Source organism: Symphalangus syndactylus, chromosome 14, assembly GCF_028878055.3.
Source record: "Symphalangus syndactylus isolate Jambi chromosome 14, NHGRI_mSymSyn1-v2.1_pri, whole genome shotgun sequence".
Taxonomy (NCBI): domain Eukaryota; kingdom Metazoa; phylum Chordata; class Mammalia; order Primates; family Hylobatidae; genus Symphalangus; species Symphalangus syndactylus.
In genome coordinates, this window is record NC_072436.2 from 96,802,089 (window position 1) to 96,828,799 (window position 26,711).

General features: G+C 41.9%; 1 protein-coding gene and 1 pseudogene across 7 annotated transcripts in view; both read right to left on the bottom strand.

Moving 5' to 3' along the window:
- The window catches only part of PPM1B (protein phosphatase, Mg2+/Mn2+ dependent 1B), a 68,090-nt gene extending 49,024 nt beyond the window's left edge, over nucleotides 1-19,066 (bottom strand). The window contains exon 1 of one of the 7 annotated variants that reach the window (XM_055240806.2): nucleotides 18,481-19,066. The gene's annotated coding sequence lies outside the window, so the exon portion shown is untranslated. Of the gene's footprint in view, nucleotides 1-8,802; nucleotides 8,927-18,480 lie in introns of those variants that run through there. The other 6 variants (XM_055240803.2, XM_063618082.1, XM_063618084.1 and 3 more) reach the window with 6 other exon arrangements.
- An 826-nt stretch (nucleotides 19,067-19,892) lies between these two features.
- On the bottom strand, nucleotides 19,893-21,533 carry LOC129463034 (all trans-polyprenyl-diphosphate synthase PDSS1-like; annotated as a pseudogene).
- Between the last annotated feature and the right edge of the window lie 5,178 nt (nucleotides 21,534-26,711).

Sequence of the window (26,711 nt, forward strand, 5' to 3'; positions counted from 1 at the left end):
CCACAGTGAAACCCCGTCTCTACTAAAAACACAAAAAATTAGCCGGGCGCGGTGGCGGGTGCCTGTAGTCCCAACTACTCAGGAGGCTGAGGCAGGAGAATGGCGTGAACCCAGGAGACGGAGCTTGCAGTGAGCCGAGATTGCGCCACTGCACTCCAGCCTGGGCGACAGAGTGAGACTCCGTCTCAAAAAAAAAAAAAAAAATTTTAAAAAAAGAAATTACTAGTATTTCCCATATGTCTGGAGTATCGTCCATAGAGAATGTTTCTCACGATATAACATACAGCCATTTCAGGACCCAAAACACCAATATTCCTGACCAAACAGCTCAAACACTGATGTCCTGTATGGTAGAATTAGCCAACTATCAGTCCTAAGAAGAGGCTTCTCAAAATAAGGTACTTTGTGGCATTTCAAACTATTGGTAAGTCCTCGATTCTGGAAACTCTTAACATTTGTGTTGACTTCCAAAACACTCTCAAATCACTTGCCTTTATTCTTTTTTCTGCACCCTCTCAAAGAGGGAAGTGGGGTCCCAAGATAATAACCTTCAACCCAAAACACAGTATCTGCCCTCTGATGCAATCTCATGGCTTAGGCTATGTCTACACTAACGTCTCAGATGAATTTTAGTCAAGATTTTAAACATAAAGCTTGGCTGTGCCACATCTCTCTTCAAATATAACATAATCAAAAACTTCATCTCTGCACCCAAGCCACCTTCATATGCCTACCTACCTATTTGTATTAGTAAGAGCATTCCTCTAGTATTAATCCAGGACAGAAGCCATAAATCTTTTGATATATATTCAACCACCACTAAATCACAATGTTCCATCAATCTTGTGTCTCTCTTATCCTACCATCCTAATTTTAGCATCATCACATAATGCATTGATTATCTAATTTCTTCCTAGTGGATCTCCCTGACTTCAATCTCATCTTCCTCTAATCCACCTACAGATTATCATGAGCTTGATTTCCCTAAAACACACCTCAAATGTCCCTAAAAGATGCAGTGGTTTTTTTTACACCCTTATCAAGAACCTTCTCTAATTTGTCATGCCTAGGCTCTACACAGCTCAAGTTCATCATGGTCATTCTCACTTCACAGTCAGTTTTTTCTACTTTATTTTATTTAGCTAGACAAATCCTTCAAGATGCCTGTGAAATAATATTTCCTAGGCTGGGTATGGTGGCTCATGCCTGTAATCCCAGCACTTTTGGAGGCCAAAATAGGAAGATCACTTGAGCACAGGAGTCGGAGACCAACCAGCTTGGGCAACATTGTGAGACTCTGTCTACACAAACAATTTAAAAATTAGCCAGGTATGGTGACACACATCTGTGGTCCCGGCTGCTTGGGAGGCTGGGGTGGGATGACTGCTTGAGCCTAGGAGATCGAGGCTGCAGTGAGCTGTGATCTGCACTCCAGCCTGGGCAAAAGAGCAAGTCCCTGTCTCCAAAACAAAACAAAACAAAACAAAACACTTCCTCCTCCTTGATGTCATCCCAACTCTTCCTACCACCATCTTACCACTCCTATAAAATCATTTGGATTCCTTTTAACATTTTTGCTCTTCTTAGCTCCTTTCCTACCCTAATTCGTGACCTTGGCATCTAGCAGGTACTAAATAAAATATGTGTTAACTTAAAAGACACTTCTTAGCCAGGCATGGAGCCCCACGCCTGTAGTCCTAGCTCCTCGGAAAGCTGAGGCAGAAGGATAGCTTGAGCCCAGAAGTTTAAGGCTGCAGTGAGATACGATCACACTCCTGCACTCTAGCATGGGCAACAGAGTGAGACACCATCTCAAAAAAAAAAAGTAATTAAAAAAGATCCTTCTTCGAGAAAGAATGTCCTAGTCAGTTATTTCAACATTCCCAGAAATATTAAATTGGGGCTCAATGGTACGATCTCGGCTCACTGCAACCTCTACCTCCCAGGTTCAAGCGATTCTCCTGCCTCAGCCTCCTGAGTAGCTGGGATTACAGGCACCTGCCACCACACCCAGCTAATTTTTGTACATTTAGTAGAGAGGGAGTTTCACCATGTTGACCAGGCTGGTCTTGAACTTCCGACCTCAGGTGATCCACTCGCCTCGGCCTCCCAAAGTGCTGGGATTACAGGCGTGAGCCACCATGCCCGGCCAGGTTAAAGTCTTTAATTAGCACCATCATTTTACAGACACACTAACATCTAAATCTAATATCTATCTAATATCTAAAAACTCTTAAACACAATTAACAAAATAAACACCTGCATTCTAACGGCAAAGTAATTCCATATTTATGCCTGTAAGATTTTATTTTGTCATTAGGAAAACTAATAGGAAGATGCAAAATTAAAGTCAAAATAAAACACCATTTCTCTCTCCTTAGATTAAAAAAAAAAGAGAGAGAGAGACTCTCAGTATCAAACACAGACATGAATACAGAGCTTTGCTGTTTGGTATAGTAGCCACTAACCACTCAGGGCTAGTAAGAATTTTCAATGAGGCTAATGCAAATAGAGACTTGCTGTAAGTGTAAAATACACAATGGATTTTAAATATTTAATTTATTAGTACTTTTTCACACTGCTGATAAGACATACCCAACACTGGGCAATTTACAAAAGAAAGAGAGGTTTAACGGACTTTCAGCTCCACGTGGCCAGGGAGGCCTCACGATCACTGCTGAAGGCAAGGAGGAGCAGGTCACATCTTACATAGATGGCAGCAGGCAAAGAGAGAGCTTGTGTAGGGAAGCTCCCCATTATAAAACCATCAGATCTCATGAGACTTACTCATTATCATGAGAACAGCACAGGAAAGATCTGTCCCCATGATTCAATTACCTCCCATGGGGTCCCTCTCAGAACACCTGGGAATTCAAGATGAGACTTAGGTGGGGACACAGCTCAATCACATCATTTAATATTTTTTAAAAGAATGCAAAATATCTAATTAACTTCATTGTTTATATATTGAATCGTTTTGGAAATACTGGATTAAATAAAATACATTACTAAAATTAACTTTGCCTATTTCTCTTTTACTAATGTGGCTACTAGAAAAATTTAAAATACATTATATTTATATAGGACAGCACTGAATTAAAACAACAGAAACTTTTGGCTGGGCACGGTGGCTCACGCCTGTAATCCAGCACTTTGGGAGGCCATGGCAGGAGGATTACCTGAGGTCAGGAGTTCAAGACCACCCTGGCCAACATGGTGAAACCCCATCTCTACTAAAAATACAAAAAAATTAGCTGCGTGTTGTGGCAGGTGCCTGCAATCCCAGCTACTTCAGGAGGCTGAGAGAGGAGTATCGCTTGAACCCAGGAAGTGGAGGTTGCAATGAGCCAAGATTGCATCATTGCACTCAGCCTGGGCAACAAGAGCGAAACTCTGTCTCAAAAAAAAGAAAAAAAAAAAACATATATATATAAAATACACCACTGGTAGGAGTACAAATTGGTATAGTAACACTGGAGAGAATTTTGGAAATATCTAGTTAGGGATATAAGATAAGGATGGCCTACAGTTCAGCCATTTTACTCCCTAGAGAAATTCTTGCATATATATATGGCATGTAAATAGTTTTAGACCATTGATTAAAATTACAAAAATAATCCAAATGTCCTTCCAAAAAAGACTAGACAAAATGTGTTCTAGCTGCATGTGGTGGCTAACGCCTGTAATCACAACACTTTAGGAGGCCAAAGGAGGTGGATCACTTGAGCTCAGGAATTAGATGCCAGCCTGGGCAACATGGTGAAACCTTATCTCTACAAAAAAACACAAAAATTAGCCAGATGTGTTGGTGCACGCCTGTAGTTCCAGGTATTTGGGAGGCTGAGGTGGGACGATCACTTGAGCCTGGGAGGGCAAGGCTGCAGTGAGCCAAGATTGAGCCACTGCACTCTAGCCTGAGCAACAGAGCCAGACTGTCTTATTAAAAAAAAAAAAAAAAAAAAAAAAAAGAACTGTTCTAATCATACAATGGAATACTATGCAATATATATGCAATACTATGGAAAAAATGGACTAGAACAAAAAAAGAACTGCAAAAATATTAAGTGACAAGAACAAATTGTAAAAAAAAAAAATTCTGTATATGATCATGTACATACGCCTCTTAAAACAGTACTATATGCTATTTAAAAATAGATACATGTAGGCCAGGCGCAGTGGCTCATGCCTGTAATCCCAGCACTTTGGGAGGCCAAGGCAGGCGGATCATGAGGTCAGGAGTTCGAGACCAGCCTGGCCAACAAGGTGGGACCCCCGTCTCTACTAAAAATACAAAAATTAGCTGGGCATGGTGGCAAGTGCCTGTAATCCCAGCTACTCGGGAGGCTGAGGCAGAAGAATTGCTTAAAACCTGAAGGCAGAGGCTGCACTGAGCCAAGATCATGCCACTGCACTCCAGCCTGGGCAACAAGAGGAAACTCTGTCTCAAAACAAAAAAAAGAAAAAGAAACAGATACATGTATGAAGATCATATCTGTAAGGCAGGCATGAAATTTAGGATAGTGGCAGAGAAAGGAGATGGAATTCAGGAAGATTACAGAAGAGCTTCAACTACCTAAACTAAGCTGGGTGGTGGGTACTTCTTTGTTCAATATTTATAACTCTATGTCTGAAATATTTCCAAACTTTTAAGAGAAGATTTTACATACCATGTGTAGCACTAACTGGGTATACTTTATGATTTGGAGGACATAATGAAGCAGTAACTGCACAATTTTAACAATGTTAAAAGCAGTTATCCCTTGAATAACACCAGGGTACAGGAGATGCAGTAAACACCAAAAATATAAACACCAAATATATAAATACCAATTGTATACCACTACAACGAGAAAAAGGGAACAAAACATACAGATCAGGGATCAACAAACTTTCTCTTTTAAGGTCAAAAGGGTAAATATTTTTGGGTTTGCAAGGCCATATGGTTCCTCTCTCAAGTACTCAACTCTGCTTTAGTAACGGGAAAGCTGCCATAGACAAATGAGCATGGCTATCTTCCAATAAAACTTTACAAAAAGAAGCAGCAGGCCAAATTTGGCTGACAGGTTATAGTTTGATGACACCTGTCTAGATCCACCTTTAAAAAAGGTATCAGTAAATCTATTAAGTGAAAGTCTGAAGGGGAAATGGATTTGCATAGTAATGATATATGCCATGAGCATCTGATAATTAGAAATGAGAAAATGTTCCTTCTCCATAGAGACATCTAGCAGTTACCACCACCCTTAACCCAGTGATCAAACTTAGCACCACTACTAATGTTAAAGTCAGGCACTGGCCAGGCATGGTGGCTCATGCCTGTAATCCCCACACTTTGGCAGGCAGAGGCAAGTGAATCACGACGTCAGGAGTTCAAGACCAGCCTGGCCAAGATGGTGAAACCCCATCTCTACTAAAAAACTACAAAAATTATCCAGGTGCAGTGGCAGGCGCCTGTAATCCCAGCTACTCGGGAGGCTGAGGCAGGACAATAGATTGAACATGGGCGGCAGAGGTTGCAATGAGCTGAGACTGCACCACTGCACTCCAGCCTGGGTGACAGAATGAGACTCTCTCTAAAAAACAAACAAAAAAACAAAACAAAAAAAGCCACGCAGTTTGTGCTTCTGATGAAATATAACATAATGCAGCATCACCTATAACCTATCCTGGCCAAAATGGTTAACCTAAATTTAACAGTCATTAGCTCTAACTTAATAGTTTAAGAAGACAAATTAAGTTTTAAACAAAATCTCAAAGAAATAATCAGACGAATTCTGAATATAGGACATTTTACAAGATAATTGGTACCCTCAAAAAGAGAAAATCATTTGAGTGTTTAAATTTGTAAGAGAACAAGGCCAGGCGCGGTGGCTCACACCTATAATCCCAGCACTTTGGGAGACCGAGGCAGGTGGATCACCTGAGGTCATGAGTTCAAGACCACCCTGACCAACGTGGAGAAACCCTGTCTCTACTAAAAATACAAAATTAGCCAGGCGTGGTGGCGCATGCCTGTAATCTCAGCTACTTGGGAGGCTGAGTCCTGAGAATCGCTTGAACCCGGGAGACGGAGGTTGTGGTGAGCCGAGATTGCGCCATTGCACTCCAGCCTGGGCAACAAGAGTGAAACTCCATCTCAAAAAAAAAAAAAAAAAAATTTGTAAGAGAATGGAGGCACAATAACAAATGTGATGCAATGCACAATTTTCAAAGACCTTGGTTTGCAGGGGGAAAGCTACATAAGACTTATTTTTATCCAACTGGGGAAGTCTGAATATGGATTGTGGATCAGATGAATTGGGGAATTAATTTTGTCAGGTAAGATAATTTTGCAGGTATAGAGGAAAATCATTTTTTGGAGATTCATACTTAGGTATTTAGGAGTAAAGTGACATGACATCTCTGTAATTTCTAAATGGCTCATATGGCAATGTTATGGATTGAATCTGCGTCCACTCCTCCCCCACAATTTATATGTTAAAATCCTAACCCCCAATGTGATATGAGGTGGGGCCTTTGGAAGGTAATTCGGTCATCAGGTTGGAGCCTTCATGAATACTATTAGTGCCCTTACAAAAAGGACCCCAAAGAGCTCTCTAGCTCTGTCTACCATGTAAGCACACAAGATGGCCATGTGCAAACCAGAAAGCCCTCATCGGACACCAGATCTGCCAGCACCTTCATCTTAGAACTTGCCAGCTTTCAGAACTGTAAGAAATACATTTCTGTTTTTTATAGGCCACCCGAGGTATTCTTTTACAGTAGCCCGAACTAAGACAGGCAAAAATACAAAATACTGTTGAATTTAGGTGACTGGTATACAGGCACTCAGTGTACTACTATAATGTTTTGCAGCATTAAAATTTTCCATATTAAAAAGCAAAAAAATCCAGTATGAAACGATTTATAATTTATTAAATTTGTTACTCTCCCCCCAATATTAAAGTAGTCCTAAGTCTCCCCCAGAGTCCTCAAGGTTAAATATCAAAATCTACCCAAAATAAATTCTCCAAAAGTTCATGACCCTCATGTTTTTCTTTTTAAACATGTGATTTCTAAAAGTGAGGACAAGGCAAAAATCACAAGATACTTTGAATTATCATTGTTCTCCAAAGCAACTAATGCCCACAGACAATATTTATTGATTAAACAAAAATGAATAGAAGGAAATTTGTGTTTATTTATTTATTTTATTTTATTTTGAGACAGAGTGTCACTCTGTCACCCAGGCTGGAGTGCAGTGGCACGATCTCGGCTCACCACAACCTCCGCTTGTTCATACTTTCAACAACCATCCTTTTCCCTCTTCCTACCCACAAATCCGGGAATCCCCAATCCCCAGGCCATAGACCAGTACCCTCCATGGACTTCAGGAACCAGGCTGCACAGCAGGAGGTGAGCAGTAGGCAAGCAAGTGAAGCTACTGCTGCTCCCCATGGCTGGCATTATTGCCTGAGCTCCACCTCCTGTCACATCAGCAGCAGCATTAGATTCTTACAGGAGTGCAAACCTTACTGTGAACTGCGCATGCAAGGGGTCTAGGTTGTGCACTCCTTGTAAGAATCTAATGCCTGATGATCAGTCATTGTCTCCTATTACCCTCAGATGGGACCATCTAGTTGCAGGAAAACAAGGTCAGGGCTCCCACTGATTCTATATTATGGTAAATTGTGTAATTATTTCATTTAATATTACAATGTAATAATAATAGAAATAAAGTGCACAATAAATATAACGTGCTTGAATCATCCTGAAACCCCCACACCATCCGTGGAAAAAATTGTCTTCCATCAAACAGGTCCCTGGTGCCAAAAAGGTTGGGGACCTCTGCACTACTCCTTTCCTCTCCCTAGAAGATGCTGTTTAGCTTTTACTCATTTATTCAGGTAATATTTGTAGAACACAATATAGATACATGGATGAATCAGCATACAAAACTAACAGTTATTGCCCTTATGTGGCTCATGCTCTGGTAGAAAACGAGAATCTTAGAACAGGACTCTTGATTTTAGAGTCAAAAGAACATCAAGATATCACATGGTCCAGGCCTCTCCCTTAACGCTGATAAAAATGTTAAGATTGAAGGTTAAGGCTACTAAATCCTAGAAAGAATAAATACACATGCCACAGAACCATTAAAAGGTTGAGTGGGAACCACAAATAGGGTCTTCTGTTCCCAAATTTCAGTACTCTTTCAACTTACCATATATCATTTAGTAGTATAATAGTAGTAGTATTAATAGTAGTAACAGCAATAGAAAGCAGTGAATAAAGGTTACCCATTATAATGTGCCAGTCTCTATGCTAAAAGCTTTACATAGATTATCCCAACCCAACAATCTTATGAACACTCTCACCTTACAAATGAGAAAACTGAAGTTTAGAAACATTAAGTAACCTACCCTAGGGTAGGTAACCTGTCTATGTGGTGGAGCAGGGATTCAAATCCAAGAATATGACTTTGGAGTCAATGTTCCCAATCACTATCCTCCTTTTTCCAGAAATATAACCCACTCTAAGTATAAAGGCTTCTTATACTTTATACACTTATCAACAGTGCTAAGCATCCTACAGCATTACCTGCAAGCACAGAGTAGCAACAATTCAGAAATATTTCCCTAAATCTGTTGAGAAGAGACCTCATCCACATTTGAGAAACAATAATACCAATATCATTACCATATGGACAACCTCTCTAACCATCTTTCAAATACACAACTGAAACTACTGCTGTCTAACATCTCCCGAACTTTTTTTAGCCAAAGTATCTGACGACCAACTAAATATCAAACTCATTTTTACCTTGAGATTGCTTTCAGTCCTCTTAAAAACATAGGTTCAATGTGATTCCAGACGGTTCTCTATAATTATCACTACTCCTTTATATTCAAATATGCCTTATACTTGACTCCATAATTTGGCAATATAAACCTGAACAAAGACAAAAAGACACAGCTACATGAACTGCCCTCTGTAGGGTGGTCATAAGGTCTGAAAATATAGATTTTTTTTTTTTTTTTTTTGAGACGGAGTCTCGCTCTATTGCCAGGCTGGAGTGCAGTGGTGCAATCTTGGCTCACTACAACCTCCGCCTCCTGGGTTCAAGCAATTCTCCTGCCTCAGCCTCCCGAGTAGCTGGGACTACAGGCACAAACCACCATGCCCAGCTAATTTTTGTATTTTTAGTAGAAACGGGGTTTCACCATGTTGGCCAGGATGGTCTCGAACTCCTGACTCCGTGATCTGCCCACCTTGGCCTCTCAAAGTGCTGTGATCACAGGGGTGAGCCATTGCCCCTGGCCAACATAGATATTATTTTCATATTCTGTAATACAACATCAATATACAATTACTGTATATCCACCTGTGTGTACAAACTTGGGGGCCACCCTGTACTTAAAAATCAAGTAAGCAAAGACATAAGCAGAAAAAGCAACTCAAAGCAAAAGCACACTGAAGAGTAACCTAAACTTAAATATAAACCTATGTCACTGGGAAGAAGATTCAACATGTAGAGTAAGAACAATAACGCAAGTCAATATCATCACTAATCTTTCCAAACCTGCCCTTACAAACTACAGTTAGAGTTTATTAAAAAGGAGGGTGGGAGGGGCATAACTGAAAACGACTACATATATTTTACATATTAAGCTAAAAATTATTTCATGGCCGGGCACGGAGGCTCACGCCTGTAATTCCAGCACTTTGGGAGGCTGAGGAGGGCGGATCACCTAAGGTCGGGAGTTAAGAGATCAGCCTGATCAACATGCAGAAACCCTGTCTCTACTAAAAATATCCCAGCTACTCGGGAGGCTGAGGTAAGAGAATTGCTTGAACCCGGGAGGTGGAGGTTGTGGTGCGCCAAGATTGCGCCATTGCACTCCAGCCCGGGCAACAAGAGCAAAATTCCGTCTCAAAGAAAAAAAAAAAGTTATTTCACTTTCACATTGCAACTCAGAACACTCCAGAACAGCTGAATAGAAACAAACTCAATTTCCTTAAGCTTAGGATTAGCAACCACCAAAGATTTAATAAAATGTTAGATTATATAAACAAAACCAGTTACAAGAGACAATTTTTTAAAATTCAAGTAAGGTTGTTTTTGGTTATTTTTAAATCTAAGATAAATGGCCAAATATTGAACAACTTAATGAATCTGGTCTGAATTACAGTACTAAATTTAATATGTTCCAAAAATTCAAGTTCTCTTGCATATCAGCATTTTGATAAAGTAACAGAGTTACAAAAATACATTAAAAATGAAACTAGGCCGGGCACGGTGGCTCATGCCTATAATCCCAGCACTTTGGAAGGCTGAGGTGGGCAGATACCTGAGGTCAGGCATTTGAGACCAGCTTGGCCAACATGGTGAAACCCCATCTCTACGAAAAATACAAAATTAGCTGGGCGTGGTGCCGCAGGCCTGTAATCCCAGCTACTTGGAAAGCTGAGGCAGGAGAATCGCTTGAACTGGGAGGTGGAGGCTACAGTGAGCCGAGATTGCACCACTGCACCCCAGCGTGGGCAACAGAGCAAGACTTCATCTCAAAAAATAAATACATAATAAAAATACACATACACCCACACACACAAATATACTAGTAATCTGAAGGTGTATTTGGGCATAATAAATGAGGAACCTTAAGTCATAAACAGAACATTCATTTTTATATTGAGGCACTGAAATAAATGCAAGTTGGTTGACTTGCTTTAAAATTAAAAAAATCAATCTTGATTCACTTTAGTAATGAAGATCAAATGAAACTGACTCATAAATGAAAGTGCAAGACCACCAAGCATTAAAATAAGAACAAAAAGATGAAAGATCTTTTATGCTTAAGTTTGCAATGTTTGTATAAACTGAAGAAGAGGCCTCTTTACCAAACTGGTTCAATAGGAAAGCAACAGAAAGAACAGAAAGCAAAAATTAAGCACCTGCTTCACACATCTAAGTGCAATATGCCAATCTCATATGCAGAAAAAACAAAGGCACGACGTTAAGTAATACAACAAAGCTATGGAAGGAGAAGCAGTGATAAATATACAGACCAAGTTGTGCACAATAAACCAAGAGACAAGTTGGCTCCATTAGCCATCTTTGCTAAGAGCACAAAAGTATCCATTACAAATCAGTACCAGGCACTATTGGTCAACCACTAATCCTTCAGCTACACTCACGTAAGAACAGAAAGCTTTTTAAACATAAATGACAACATATATTTTATAGGTATATCCCAATTATTTAAATCAGACTTAAAAAATCCTGTTCACCCTCCTCCTATTGTTCCACCTTTACTCCCATCCTCCTTTCCAGGAACTTATCTATCCAAGGTTGTATAGTAAATGGAAACACCTGAAGCCCCTAAATTTCCCTCATGTCTGTCTAATGCAGGGATCTCTTTTTCTCTCTTTGGGTCATCTTTTAATCTTAAACCAGGCAGGGCATGGTGGCTCACGCCTGTAATCCCAGCACTTGGGGAGGTCGAGGCAGGTGGATCACAAGGTCAGGAGTTCGAGACCAGCCTGACCAACATAGTGAAACCCCATCTCTACTAAAAATACAAAAATTAGCCAGGTGTGGTGGTGCATGCCTGTGATCCCAGCTACTCGGGAGGTTGAGGCAGAATTGCTTGAACCTGGGAGGCGGAGGTTGCAGTGAGCCGAGATCATGCCACTGCACTCCAGCCTGGGCGACAGAGTGAGACTCCATTTCAAAAAAAAAAAAATCTTAAACTGATGTCTTTCTCTAAGGCACAACAATATTTCCCCTTTCCTCTTTTCAGTCTAGTTTTTATCCAATTACAGAAAACCTCTTCCTTTCCTTTTGTTAAAAATAGTAAAGCTCTAATCACAGCTTTTAAGTTTAGTGTACAAAACACACACACCCCAAATTTTCCACTCAAGTTTTTAAGCCAGCCACATAAGGAGTTCAGCTGTAATGTAAACTGGGAGTTGTTGGTTAGCAGAATGCAAGATTGTCAACGACAAGGATTTGGGATTTTGTCTGTTTTGTTCAGATACTAGCATGAAATGGGGGCCTTTGCACGCGGAAGGCACTCAGTGAACATATGAATTGGCTGGAGGGTTACAGACTAAAAACTATTAGACTATTCTGAATTCTTTACTTCTCAGTGGGTTGGTAGCTCAGAGTAAACAAAAGCAGAAAGCCTCCCAAACCTAAATGAAATCTCCTATATAGTCTTAACATTTGGAGTGCTTTGAATTAATTATGTCCCCCACCTTTTTTTTTTTTGAGACGGAATCTCACTGTTGCCCAGGCTGGAATGCAGTGGCGCGATTTCAGCTCACTGCAACCTCGACCTCCTGGGTTCAAGTGATTCTCCTGTCTCAGCCTCCTGAGTAGCAAGTGTTAGGTAACAGGAGTACCTTAATGGCGCTGGTTCCAGGTTCTTCTCCCCTCCTTGACCGGGCACTGTCTGAACCCGCCAAAGGAGGGCCAATCAGAAAGAAGCATCTCCCGCCTTCCCTTGGGCCCGCCCCACATAGGCCCAAGGGATATAAAACCCAGCACACCAGCAGCTCTCTCTCTTCTCTTCTCTTCCTTCTCTGCTCAATACCTCCAGTAAAGATCTCTTGACTGCGACCGGTGTAGTCTGATCCTTGCCCAGCCTCTTTCAGCGAGGATTACAGGCACATGTCGCCACACCTGGCTAATTTTTTGTATTTTAGTAGAGACAGGGTTTCATCGTATTGCCAGGCTGGTCTCGAACTCCTGAGCTCAGGCAATCCGCCCACCTCGGCCTCCCAAAGTGCTAGGATTACAGGTGTGAGCCACCAGGCCCAGTCATGTCCTCTTTTTAAGGGACTAAGAAGGGCCACCTGTGTTCAACAGATAATACCATTTCCCCACCTCAGAGATAAATGCTTTAGTCAGAACAAGGAAAAAGAAAAACACTGCCCAAATAGGTTAAACACCCATACTGACACTCCTAGATTCTCCTACTCATAAGAACATCTAGTCACTATACCTTTTCAATGCGAGGAGTGCTCTTGATACCTACACATCAAGAAAATAAAATGCGATTAGATTTAAAAATCAGTTGACATTACTCTCAAGCTTAAAAGTGCTTCACGAGCCTTCAAACTCTTACAAATTACTCTACATATTATTTATCAAAACTGCTTCTTCTCAGGCAAACAACACTTATTCATTTGTTTTATTTTCTTGTATATTATACGTTTGAATCTACCTGATAACATAACCTCATTTTAAAAGTTTTCTATAAAAGACAAGGTTTTTTCCAATTTCTAGCACACAAATGTACTTTTCATTCACAACTAATTCTGAAGTGAGTGACATTCTACGTAGACAATAATCACAGCAATCCTAGAGACAGGTCTTATCCTCCCTATATCACTACCAGTAATTGGTACCATCTCTAAGAGAAAGACAAGTTCCTTGATAGTCAATAGATGGCTTCCAAAGTTTGTCTGTCTCCTCTAAGTATGAGATCGGATTTAACTGGATCTTCTTTTGTTCACAAGGATGCAAAACAATTTTCCAAGAAGTGTTATGTTTCTGAACTTTAAGATTTTTAATTTTCAAGAAATGAATCAATTTAAAGCTAAAAAATAGAATATTGATGATACTTAAACACTCTCCAAGAGAAAACTTTGAATCCATTTTATATGTAGCCAGTTAATATTAAACTGTGTGATAAATCAAGTTTTAAATTAGTAAAGTGTGTTTTAAATGTTATAAACCATGTCAAATGTATAATATATGAACTAACAAATTAAAATACTACAATTGATTAAGCTACAATGTTCTTGTGGTTAAACAAGTTATTACAAAGAATATTATTATTATTTTTGTTTTGAGACAGGGTCTCACTCTGTCGCCCAGGCTAGAGTGCAGTGGCGTGATCTTGGCTTACTACAACCTCCACCTCTCGGGGTACAAGCAATTCTCCACCACAGCCTCCGGGGTAGCTGGGACTACAGGCATGTGCCACCACACCTGGCTAATTTTTGTATTTTTTGGTAAAGACAGGGTTTCATCATGTTGGCGAGGCTAGTCTCGAACTCCTGACCTCAAGTGATTCACCAACCTCGGGCTCCCAAAGTACTGGGATTACAGGCATGAGCCACTGTGCCTGGCCATAAAGAGTATCATTATAAAAGGTATATGTTATGCCAAGCAATAACAAGATATTGTAGATGTGATTAGTTACAGTAAAACAAAAAGAAAAAAATGTATTTAAGCACTCTTCTGTGTCATGGTTTACCATTAATTCAGAAGTAGAGTGTTTATGGTTGTTATTAAAGTTAAACCGAAGGGGAGAAATAAAGCACCCTGTAATTTGAAGGAAAACTACGAAGTGTGAGATCTCGAGGGGCAAAAAAGAAATGAAGAAAACTAAAAAGAAAAAAAAGTATGTAAGTTATCGTACAGTATTTATGTTTCCTAGGATCTTATATGTTACTAAAAACTACATCTCAAAATCTTTAAATACTCTGAGAAATAAATACACTATATAGATTACGCTTTTGGAAAATTTTGTAACATCATCAAGAATTTAGTAAAGGGTTCTTTTCATCGTAACGCTGATTCAAGTATCTGGTCTGTTAGTCTTTTTTGTGGCCGGCCAGTACACCTGGCTAATTTCTGTATTTTTAGTATGGACTGGGTTTTACCACGTTGGCCAGGCCAGGCTGTTCTCAAGTGATCTGCCCGCCTTGGCTTCCCAAAGTGCTGGGATTATGGGCGTGAGCCACCGCACCTGGCCACACTTGTTAGTCTTCTAGATAGTCTTTAAGAAAAGGAATATGGATGGAAATGTTCAAAAGTGTCAATCATCTTAAATCAAATGGACACAAAGATTAAATCATATCAGAATTTTTTTAAAAATAGAGGCGTGGTTTCACTCTGTCATCCAGGCTGGAGTAAACTGGTGCAATCACAGCTCGCTGCAGCTTTGACCTCCCTGGCTCAAGCGATCCTCCCACCTCAGCCTCCCAAGCAGCTAACTACAGGTGCACACCACCACGCCCAGCTAACTTTATTTTTTGTAGAGACAGGGTCTTGCTATGTTGCCCAGGCTGGTCTCAAACAATCCATCTGCCTCAGACTCTCAAAATGTTGGGACAGGAGTGAGCCACTATGCCCGGCCTAGAAACATTTTACTTGCAAAGATTCTAAAACGGCTTTAGCATACTTAAATTAGTCCAAAAGATGAAAACCTATTTTTTAACTCAATGTATTGATCTAAGTAAGCACCAACAAAAACAAAGAAAAAATACAGATTATGAAGCTCATGTACCTTTTTCTTCACCTGTTCTTGTTAGATCAGCCACTAGAAGCTGATAAGATCTGTCATTCTGCAAATTTTATGACAGCCAACTACAAACTACAAAAATTAAATATTTCCCAAAACTCTATTTTACCATCAATGTTTGAGTATAGGATAGTGAAACATCAGTACACTTAACCATCAATGCTGCTAATATAAGATACATTTTACAATAAAACTTTAAAGCTGCTAATATAATAGCAGTATTCCATTTCATTCCAATTCTGAAATTAATTCAGCAAGAGAAAAACAAAAAGAAATCAGGTACAATGTGAAGAATAACTGAAAATCCAGGAATATCATACTCCCAAAAATTATCTTACCATTAATCATGATTTCACATTTTATGCTATTACTTGAATAAATTTTGCTATTATAATTTTGGATTAAACAAACTTTTATTATTCTGATGCCATCAGTTATTTGTTTGCTAATTTTTATTAAAATCAGTGAATTGTGAAAGAAATATTTCACAGAAAATATACTGTATGTTGCATTTTTAAAAGTGAGAGAATTATACTACTTAACTACTTTCTATGCTAGGTAATGTCACAAAATACTTTAAAATAGTTACATATAAAAATATTCATGAAATACAGCTTTTTTTTTTTTTTTTTTTGAGACAGAGTCTTACTCTGTCACCCAGGCTAGAGTGCAGTGGCACAATCTCGGCTCACTGCAACCTCCACCACCTGAGTTCAAGTGATTCTCCTGCCTCAGCCTCCTGAGTAGCTGGGATTACAAGCACGCGCCACCACGCCCGGCTAATTTTTGTATTTGCAGTAGAGATGGTGTTTCACCATGTTGGCCAGGCTGGTCATGAACTCCTGACCTCAAGTGATCCACCCACCTCAGCCTCCCAAAGTGCTGGGATTACAGGCATGAGCCACCGCACCTGGCCTATATAGCCTCTTTTTAATAAATCACCACAATCACTAAGTGATACTGTGGCCAATTCTACACTTCCAAGACTGCCAAGACATAATCAGCATCATCATATTTTAATCAAAAGATTCCATAAAAAATCTTTGTTATAGAAAAGATAACTTTCAACAAGAGCCACTTTTTCTGACCCTGTCAACCTGTGAATCAGCTGTTCTTAGAAGCACAGTTACTTGGACACTACACTATTCCCTCAGATGATGTAATCTTAAGGAATTTAGTAATTAGGTGAATTACTAACATAAAACAGTATTTACTGACATGACTAAACTGAAAGGCCTTTCACCTATTCCTAGAGTCTTCACAGAAATCAGATACTCAGTGTAAGAAAACAGTGTTGAAAGCTCTGCTGGTCACTTCAAAGAGAACAATCACTTCAACAAATCCAGAGGATAATGTACTAGAAACTGGGGAAATCTTAAAGTATGAAAGCTCAAATAAAAATACTACTGCGTGCTAATATACAGCAACAAAAAGAACCACTGCAGAAACTGTTATGACTTTATGAGAGCAAAAACAAATGAAGAGGCGAAAACACAACCATTAAGAAAAAAAAAAAAGACAAGGCATTGAGAGAAGAAGCACAAAATAAAGATTATCCCTGAAAATGTGTTGACTAAAATATTCTGTTCTAAATACTTAATTTTAAAATTTCGATTAGAACTGTCCATTTGGCAGAACTACAAAAACATTTCCTTAAAAAATTACCATTACTTCAACTATATTTTTAAAAGGCCTGTACAGTTGGAAAAGACTATCATAATAATTAGAATAACTTGTCTCACTATTTACTTAGAAATGCTCCATTTAAAAGTAGGCCAACAATAGAAACTTTGCTATTGCACAACAGAGAAAGTAAATGAAATAACATCTATTAACATTCAGTGTCCATGGCATGTTTCTCCATCTCCTAGAACATACTGTGACTTACACTGTCTACTCTGAACAATTTACCACTTCTTCATCCATGCAGTAGCTCAAATAAAGACAGTTCCTGTGTTAATCCCACAATAAGCCTCAGTAATTCTCACATCACCGTAGTTGTAAACGTTTGTTAACAGAAAAAGAATGTTTTTCCTAAAATAGCTACATAACACTAAGACTACTCAAATTCCTAAATAATCCTTTTACAACATGCCTGCCAACTTTATTTTGATACATTAAACATGTGGAGCCTATTTTAAAAGCTCTTTAACTGTGACTATCAAAACAGCTTCCTAGTTATTAACGTCTCTTTTTAAAAAAAGTTTTCAAGTTGTTCTTAGAAGAAATTGAATATTGATGAATTTGGGCTGCTATCAAATGCCTAAGAAGCACTTTTTTTTGCCGAATAAGATGGGCAAACATCCTAGATCTGCTAAATCTGACATGAGAGGTCATGCAATTTTAAAAAATGAAGAAATAACTATTTCCAACACTCACTGACTCCATCATTTAAAAAATTATTTAAGGTGTTATTTTCACACTTTACGTTTAATAATACAATTTTTTTTAAGGCTGTTAGGCTTAAACTATAAAAAACTGATCTACGACATATGGCTAGTCAGTCTATACTCTTAATGGGGCTCCGGTAGATTTGGGGTACTGACAATAAGTGGCAGTTTCAATTAAGAACTTCACTGTTAGGAATGACATCCGAAACGGATGGTGCTAGGGAAGACAGGCAAGAGATACCGGGGTACGATGAAAAGAGAAACACACAATTTAAAGCCACTAAGGAGGGAAGGCGAGGGTAGAACGCATAGACAGCACAGAAAGACGATTTAACAAGGAAGTGAAGTGGAGCGCAGAGTAGGGCAGAAGCTGATGAGGAAACGAATGGGAAAAGATAGTGTTTTCAAACAGGGCATGCACCAGGAAGAGAAGCGCCAAGGCTTGGGGTAGCCCCACTGCTTTCGTGTGAAAGAGATGCTTGCAGACTGAAGCGGAGGGAAGAGGGAATCAGTCGGCTTCCAGGCGTTCGAGCAAACTCCCATTCTCTCCCTGCGCCTCTTCCAGCCCTCAGCCGAGCGGAGGCGGCGGCCGGGGAAGGGGCCTACCCGAGAGCCAGGCCCAGCGTTCCCCTGCCTAGGCTCCGCGGCAGCAGGGAAAGCAGCGAGGATTCGCAAGGACAGAGGCCCCGGCCGCGGCTCGGCAGCCCCGCGAAAACCGGCCTAGGGCCCGGGGCCTCGACGGCGCGGCCGGTCAGCCGCTTCCCCTCCGGCGGGGCGCCGGGCGGCCTTACCTGAGGCAAGGGAGGGAGAAGATGTCTAGGGCGCCTCGCTCGCGCCCGCCGCGGTACTCAGTCCAAGTTTCCAACGGAGGCGCGACCCTGACTCAGCCGCCGCTTCCCCCTCGGGGTCTTGACCACCGCCTCCGCCGCCTCCGGGGCTGTTTACACCGCCCGGCCCCTCACGCCGCCGCCGCCGCCGCTGCCGCCTTCTCTCCACCCTAGCGCCGTTGTCGATTCGGCCGCCGCCACCTCCTCCGCCGCAGCCTCGTCTCTCTGGAGCATCTTCCAACCACCGAACCCTGAAAATCAGAGACTCCAGCCGCGCCGGCAGGAAAGTCCCCCGCAACTGCTAGGGGAACGAAGCGGTCAGAGCACCGGCGGCTTTTCCGCCATTGAGCAGAAGCCGCTCGGCTCCTTCTGCAACCCCCTCCCCGCACCCTAGTTCTTCCCCGCCCCTCAGGGAGCCCCGCCTCCAGCTGCCACCCACTGGGATGCGGCGCGCCCTCTCACGGCCCCCGGTTTGCTGGGAGTCTTGTCAATCACCTCTCCCCCTCCCAGTGCTGCTCCCTCGGCACCTCCGTACTTAGTTTACCCCGCCCACCCGGCCCCGCCTCTGAGTTTCTAATTTCCCATTGGGCATCAGTGGCTACTTTCAATTGGCAAGGTCAGCTGTCCATCAAACACCGCCCACTAAGTGAGACCCAACCCTTTATTACCATTTACTTTATTCGGCCCCGCCTCCGCTAGGTCCTACCTCCCGAACGTCAGGGACCATCCCGCTACCAGCCATAAGTAGAGACCTCCGTCAATCAAATAACGCCCACCTGCGCTCCTCCTAGCAAAGCCCCGGTCCCAGCGATTGTCTTTTCTTATTGGTCCAAATCGTGGTCCGAACCCCCAGTCACTGGCTTTCATTGCGGGTCAGTCACTGAGCCAATTTCCAAGTCCGTCACGCCGGCTTTTTTCAAATGAACGCGCAAAAGGAGGGGAAGTATCTGGAAAGCGATTGGTTGGTCCTAGAAAATGGTCAAACCCAGAGAGTCTGTACGGATCCTTTCTGTTCTGTGAGGACCATGCCCCCCTGTATTTGACCTCTAAGCCTTGCGTAAAAGAAGCGCCATAAGGGACGAAAGAGCAGTCCAGCTATAGGTGTGGACGCCTGGTCCCACCCGGAATTGCAGGGGCTTGGCTTCTGATTGGCTAAGAAAGTCCTCCTAGGCACTCATTGGAGGATCTAAACGTCTCTCTTCGGCGTGGAGACGGGAAGGGATGGCTCAGACGAGGACAAGAAGTGGGCAGGGGAGAGGCGGTTGTTTTGCTTCAGCCGCGGGTGGGGCGCACGCGAGAGTGGGAAACTGGGAAGGCCAGGCTCTGGGGAGGTGTTGCGGGGAGGGGAAAGGCCCGGATGTTCCCTAACAATGAAATCATCGCCGACCTATCAGAGCCACCGAGCTGGGATACCTGCCTGACCTGTCCCCCGGAGAAAGAAGAGCGGGCGGGAAATTGGGGTGTCGGAAGAACCTGGAAAGCAACGTGAGAAAGTGGGACAGGTGTTCCCTTCAGGAGGATTTTGTGCTATTAGAGATTATTTTTAGACCAGCCCTTGACATTTCCGTATTTTGTTTCTCAATCAGCATTGATTTTTAACACTCCCAGCCTAGTCTCTTGACATGGACTTGTTCATTTCGCAGTTATTGAGCGCCTGCTGTTTGCCAGGCACTGTATGTAGAGCTGCAGATACAAAAATAAATTAGGCAATCGCAGTACAAGATGATAGGTACTATAATTGAAACATGCACAAGGGCTGTGATGACATAAAGGGTCTTCCTTGTGGAAAGGTTTACCAAGAAAGGCTTCACAAAGACACAGGATGAGTCAAGAATGAATGATAGGGGTTTAACAGGCCGATGGGGAAAGTGAACATGACTCCTCCAGCTATCAAATTAGACGATGCTCCCATGTTAATTCTCCAAACGAGAAACAAAAGTGTAATAGAGGTATTCTAATACTTACCTTAGGATATATATATATTTATATATATTTATATTTTTATATATATTTTTTTAATCCGAATGTCCTAAAAGAACTTAAACCTATTTCCTACTTTGGTGTAAATTGGTTTGGGCAGACAATTTAAGCTTAGACCCAACAGAGTGCTAATCAGGTTAGGGGCTGTCAATGTTTTATAGAAAGGGGCAAATTTAGTAATAGGACAATTGTCCAGGCCGTCATAAGGACGGCAGAAACAAGGACTTAATTGCAATTCGGGTTTTTTTGTTTTTTGGGCAAGCATATTTTACTTTTTAATAAGACAAATCTGAAAAGCAAAGCATGTGATTCGGGAAGAGATTTTAAAAAACCAAAAAACCGTATCTTCTTTTCACCCCAGATCTTAACTGTGTGTTTTCCTCTTCGAGAACTTGCATCGTCAATAACGTCATCGTGAACCAGACTAGCAATGTGGATCATTTCTGCAATTAAGGCTATGGCGCGCTGGCTGGCTTGCACATGTCAAATTAACAGACAGCAATGCTTTTTAACAGACGCCGCCTAGAACCTTCTCAGCAATCAGCTTGTGAAAACTGGACATCGGGTCGGGAGTTGTTATGATGAGTATTACATGCTCGGGCCATTAGCACCCCAATAATTGGTCGAAAGGCTTTTCCTTTTCCATCAAAGTAGTACTCAGACATTTCCTGAAGTTCTGTTGTTGATAGGAGCAGTTCCTTTCTAATGTCCTCATACAGACCTTTCAAGTCTCTGCAACCGAATTTGAAAGGATCGGTGATCTGTATATTTCTCACCACTGTGTGTTTTACTGTCCGGGGTTGTGTGATAAAACCGTGATATACTATATACTTTTGGACAGGCAGATGTTAAGCGTTTCACAAGACTAAAATAGGGTATCTGAGACAAGCCAAATCCCTTCCGCCTATGAGCTTGAGCGCGGGCGCCGGCAGGCAGCGGCGCACGACCCCGGAGGCCCTGCAAGGCCGGGGGAGCTGGGCCCGCGCCGCCGGCCCCCAGGAGCAGCCGCGCGCCCACGGCCACCAGCGTGAGGCCATGGTCGGAGTCTGAAAGTCGCGGCAGGGTGGCGGCTCCGCCTCTGCAATTCAGATTTTTAAAACCTACTCATCAAGTTTGTGTGAGAATGGTGTTTCTTACAGCATGGTGAATAGACCACCAGCATCCGAATCATCTGGGATTCTGGGATACAGATTCCCAGGTCCACTCGTGCCTACAAATCAGGGACTCTGGGGACAAGGCTCAGAAAGGTGAATTTTAAAATAGCTCCCCAGATTTTTTTTTTTTTTTTTTTTTTTTTTTTGAGACGTAGTCTCACTCTGACGCCCAGGCTGGAGTGCAGTGGTGCAATCTCGGTTCACTGCAACCTCTGCCTCCCAAGTTCAAGCGATTCTCCTGCCTCAGCCTCCCGAGTAGCTGGGATTGCAGGCACCCACTACCATGCCTGGCTAATTTTTGTATTTTTAGTAGAGACGGGGTTTCACCATGTTGGTCAGGCTGGTCACGAACTCCTGACCTCAAGTGATCCGCCCGCCTCAGCCTCCCAAAGTGCTGGGATTACAGGTGTGAGCCACCGCACCCGGCCTGCAGATGATTTTTATGTGCATCAACGTTTGAGACCCTCTGGCACAGGATAATGGAGGCAGATGTAAAGTAAATTCATTTCCTCACTTTTGCATGTTGGGAAAACATATATATATCTCACATTTCCACTGTCCCCTTTATTATCAGCGTGAGATCATACAGTCCGCAGGAAGTATTATTGAAGTGACTTATAAAAAAAATTTTCTTAAATCACACTCCATTGCCTGACACCCCTTATGTAAGCAGAAGGGAGTCTGAGACCTCAGCTTCTAAAATGGGAACCACGCTAAGGATAAAAAACTGAAGACATTTAGGGACCCTATTCCTGTGAATACAAGCAACCACAGAAAGGCATGAGAACAGTTTCTTGGCTTGCTTAACTTCCTTCTCACTTTCCCTTGGTTGACCCAAAAACAAATACAAAACTCAGTCATTTAGGTGGGCTGATAATTCCATATTATTCATACTTTCAATCACTAAGAGCAAAAAAAAAAAAGTATGGAGACACCCCAGAACAGATATGAAGGTTAACTTTGTTGTATGCTTTATTTGCTTAAAATACTAAACCATTAAAGAAAGCCCAACAAGATTCACAACTTTGAAAACTGGTGTTTACTATCATAAACGTAATGTGTCATAAACCCTGAGTACCGTCAGAATGTGCTCTGCTACGAACTAGCTGTGTGACTTGAGCTAGTAACTAAGCTCTCTGAGCCTTGGTTTGTTCTGCAAGATGGGAATCGTAACATCTTTCTCCAGAGCCAATGAAGAGCTTTAGAATCTCTTAGTAATGCAAATCACTCCCTGATATATAGTTTTAAATAAAAACAATATTAAATGTAATGTAGAAAAAGTTGGGTGAAGAAATCACATGATCACCCCTAGCTGCAAGGGAGGCCAAACAATTAGGGAACGGCGAGGTCACAAGTTGCTTAGAACAGAGATTCCCAGTCTTTACCAAGCATCACAATCTCGCTAGATGTCATTTATACTCACCACTCTTTTGAAATTATTATAATTATTATACTCATCACTAGATCTTGTTATTTCATGCATTAATAAAGAAGCATAGGCTGGGCGTGGTGGCTCATGCCTGTAATCCCAGCACTTTGGGAGGCTGAGGCAGGTGGATCACGAGGTCAGGAGTTTGAGACCAGCCTGGCCAACCTAGTGAAACCCCGTCTCTACTAAAAATACAAAAATTAGCCAGGTGTGGTGGCACGCGCCTGTAGTCCCAGCTACTCGGGAGGCTGAGGCAGGAGAATCACCTGAACCTGGGAGGTGGAGGTTGCAGTGAACTGAGACCATGCCATTGCACTCCGGCCTGGGTGACAGAGTGAGACTCTCTCTCAAAAAAAAAAAAAAAAGAAGCATATCACAAATGTACTTGTTTGATAACTGTCTTTAATTATAATTGGTTTTCCTTTGTAATCTTAATGAGCTTTATGTATTTTTAAATGTTATTCTGAGAAGAAATCCACAGGATTCACCAGAGACCCTTTGCCCAAAAAAAGGCATGGAGGAGGTCGGACCTCTGCTGTGGACTATAACCTCCAATTCAGCAAGGACATCGTTTCTTTTGTTGTAAATCACACACAATAGATGCTTGATAAGTATTTCTTGAATTGCATTTGGAGGATCTCAAGTAGTTTGCTGGACATTTTTCCTTTTCTCAGTGCTACGACCTGAAGCCTGGGCCTGTCCTCCAACCCTGCTTCCTCCTTAGAGAGGAAGTTGATCAAGCTATCACGATCTTACATGCAATCCCCACAGCCTAGGAGGCCAAAACTGGCTTCCTCAGAAGCAGATCCTCCTTTGTGTTTTAAAGTGAGTGTCATACACATAAGATGATTGAGATTATGATTATAACACAGTGGGTGGTATCAGGAAAACTATTCACATGGAGCCCAACTATAAATGCTGCAACACTACTAAATGTTTAAATATGCTTGGCTGTGGAAAACTCTAATAACAGCCATTTGTGTAAGCAGTTTAGCATTTATGCCCAAATTCATTTACATTATTCATTCACTTTGTTATGTTTTTTTCTTTTTACAATAAAGTATACATTTCTGCCAACTCTTCATCTTTTGCTTTATCATAGCATTGCCATTTGCTCATGCAATATGGTGGTTTGCTCATGCTTCAAAAACCCAAAGGCAACATTGCGCTACTTTTCCCTTATGTTCCTTCGACATCTGCAGCAACTCTTCCTGTTTACTTGTCTGAAAGCTCTTTTTCTCCTGCTAGTGAAACTGTGCTCGGTAATCCCAGCACTTTGGGAGGCTGAGGCGGGCGGATCACAAGGTCAGGAGATCGAGACCACCCTGGCTAACATGGTGAAACCCCGTCTCTACTAAAAACACAAAAAATTACCCAGGCGTGGTGGTGGGCGCCTGTAGTTCCAGCTACTCTGGAGGCTGAGGCAGGAGAACGGCGTGAACCCGGGAGGTGGAGCTTGCAGTGAGCCAAGATCGCGCCACTGCATTCCAGCCTGTGCAACAGAGCGACACTCCATCTCAAAAAAAAAAAAAAAAAAGGAATCTCAGCGGACTCAGACTGGAGCAGACATCAAGGAAATGAACATAGGAGTAAAATCACAAGTCTATTATTCAACAAGTATGCAGGGATATAATTGTAGGAAACCTGCAAATCAAAAATTCTTGGTGAAAGAGTCATGCAGGACTTCAGTGCAATTAGTTTAAAAGGTTTCATATTGGGTCGGTTGGCTCATGCCTGTAATCCCAGCACTTTGGGAGGCTGAGGCGGGTGGATCACCTGAGGTCAGGAGTTTAAGACCAGCCTGGCCAACATAGTGAAACCTCATCTCTACTAAAAATACAAAAAATTAGCTGGGTGTGGTGGCAGGTGCCTATAACCCCAGCTACTCAGGAGGCTGAGGTAGGAGAATCGCTTGAACCTGGGAGGCAGAGGGTGCAGTGAGCAGAGATTGTGCCATTGCACTCCAGCCTGGGCAACAAGAGCGAAACTCCGTCTCAAAAAAAAAGGTTTTATATTAAGGCCCGTATTTAATGTCCTTTACATAGAGGCCTAATTCTGGCAAGTAAGCAGAGATCCTCGCAGTTAGGTAACTGGTCTGGAGGCAGGTAACTTATCAGGACCTGGGCATAGGAAGATTGGAGATCAGGGTTGAAAAGTTCAGGCTCTGAGGCCAGATAGAAATGGTTACAGGAGAGGATGCAAGAGACTCCCAGCTGAGTTACCAGAACGAACCAGCAGCAAAAACGGCTGGCTGGAAAATGAGCCAGTAAGAGGGCACACTAGGGCTTCTTATTGTCTCCCTGCCTGGGACCAGAACTTGTCCCAAAATATGGGGGTAGATACAAACCTTATACAAGAATTGAATTACAAGTCTACCGAGAGGTTGGGGACCAAGGACGAGGGCTCCTTCATATTGAGAGAGAGTTTGCAAAGGCTCTGGGATTGAATTTGTTTTTTTCAAACCGTTTTACTCCAAATTTCAGACACACACAAAACTAGAGAGAGTAGTAGTATATAATATACCCTGTGTACCTATCACATAGCTTAAACAATTCTGAACATTTTGTTTTATTGCTTCAACCATCCTTCCCACCAATTTTTTGAAGGTTCAGTTTTTAGTCTGCTGATTTTGATATCTTCCCTGGAAATGTGTCCCATTCTCATGACTTCAACTACTGCCTCAATGCATCTGAGCCCCAAGTGTGGAGCACCAGCTCCATCGTCTTGGTGTGTCCTCAGCTACCTACTGGATTTGTCCATTTCAACATCCCATGGCACTTCTCTCCTATTGGTTGCCTTCTTGGCAGCCTCCCTAACTCGATCTTGTATCCTGCTATAGAGCCTCACTTAATTGAGGTATGCTCTGGGGGAGACTGAGCTGCTCCCCAGCCCCAGAGATTAATCTTAATCAGTCTAAGCTATCTATGATAATATCATTCCCCCTTTCGGGTGATTGGTTTAGGAATGTGCATGTGAGGCAAGTCAGGCTAATGACACTTGATAGGAAATATGCTGGAGGTGGAGGATCCTGAATAGTTCCTCATAGTCCTCATTTTTATGAGGACTATGAGAAAAGATACCCACTCTTCCTTTCTTGGACCCAGATTCCTGCAGTGTATCTCAGTTATGCCACTCACTACCTAGTGACTCTGGGCAAATTATTTAATATCCCTGTACCTCGGTTTCCTCATCTGTAAAATGGGATAATAGAACCAACTCATAGGGTTGCTGTGAGGACCAAAAGAATTAATATATGTAAAGTACTTAAAGCAGTCTTTTGCTTATCAAACGTACTACGCAAATTTTAGCTATATTATTATTATTTTGTAAGGATGTGATGCTTGGAGCTATGACAGCCATTTGTGACCATGAAGGGACCAAACTAGAGGACAAAGAACAAGTCACTATGCATGAAAGAGTGAAAATGTGGAAAGGACCTTAACCATTGATGATATTGTCAAGCTATTGAATTAAACAACCTTGGAACCACTCTACTCTTGAATTTCTCATTAAGTGTGATAGTAATTTTTCTTATTTTATGTGCCTCTTTTGGTTGAATTTTCTTTTCTTTTCTTTTTTTTTTTAAACAAGGTCTCCCCCTGTCGCCCAGGCTGGAGTGCAGTGGTGCGATC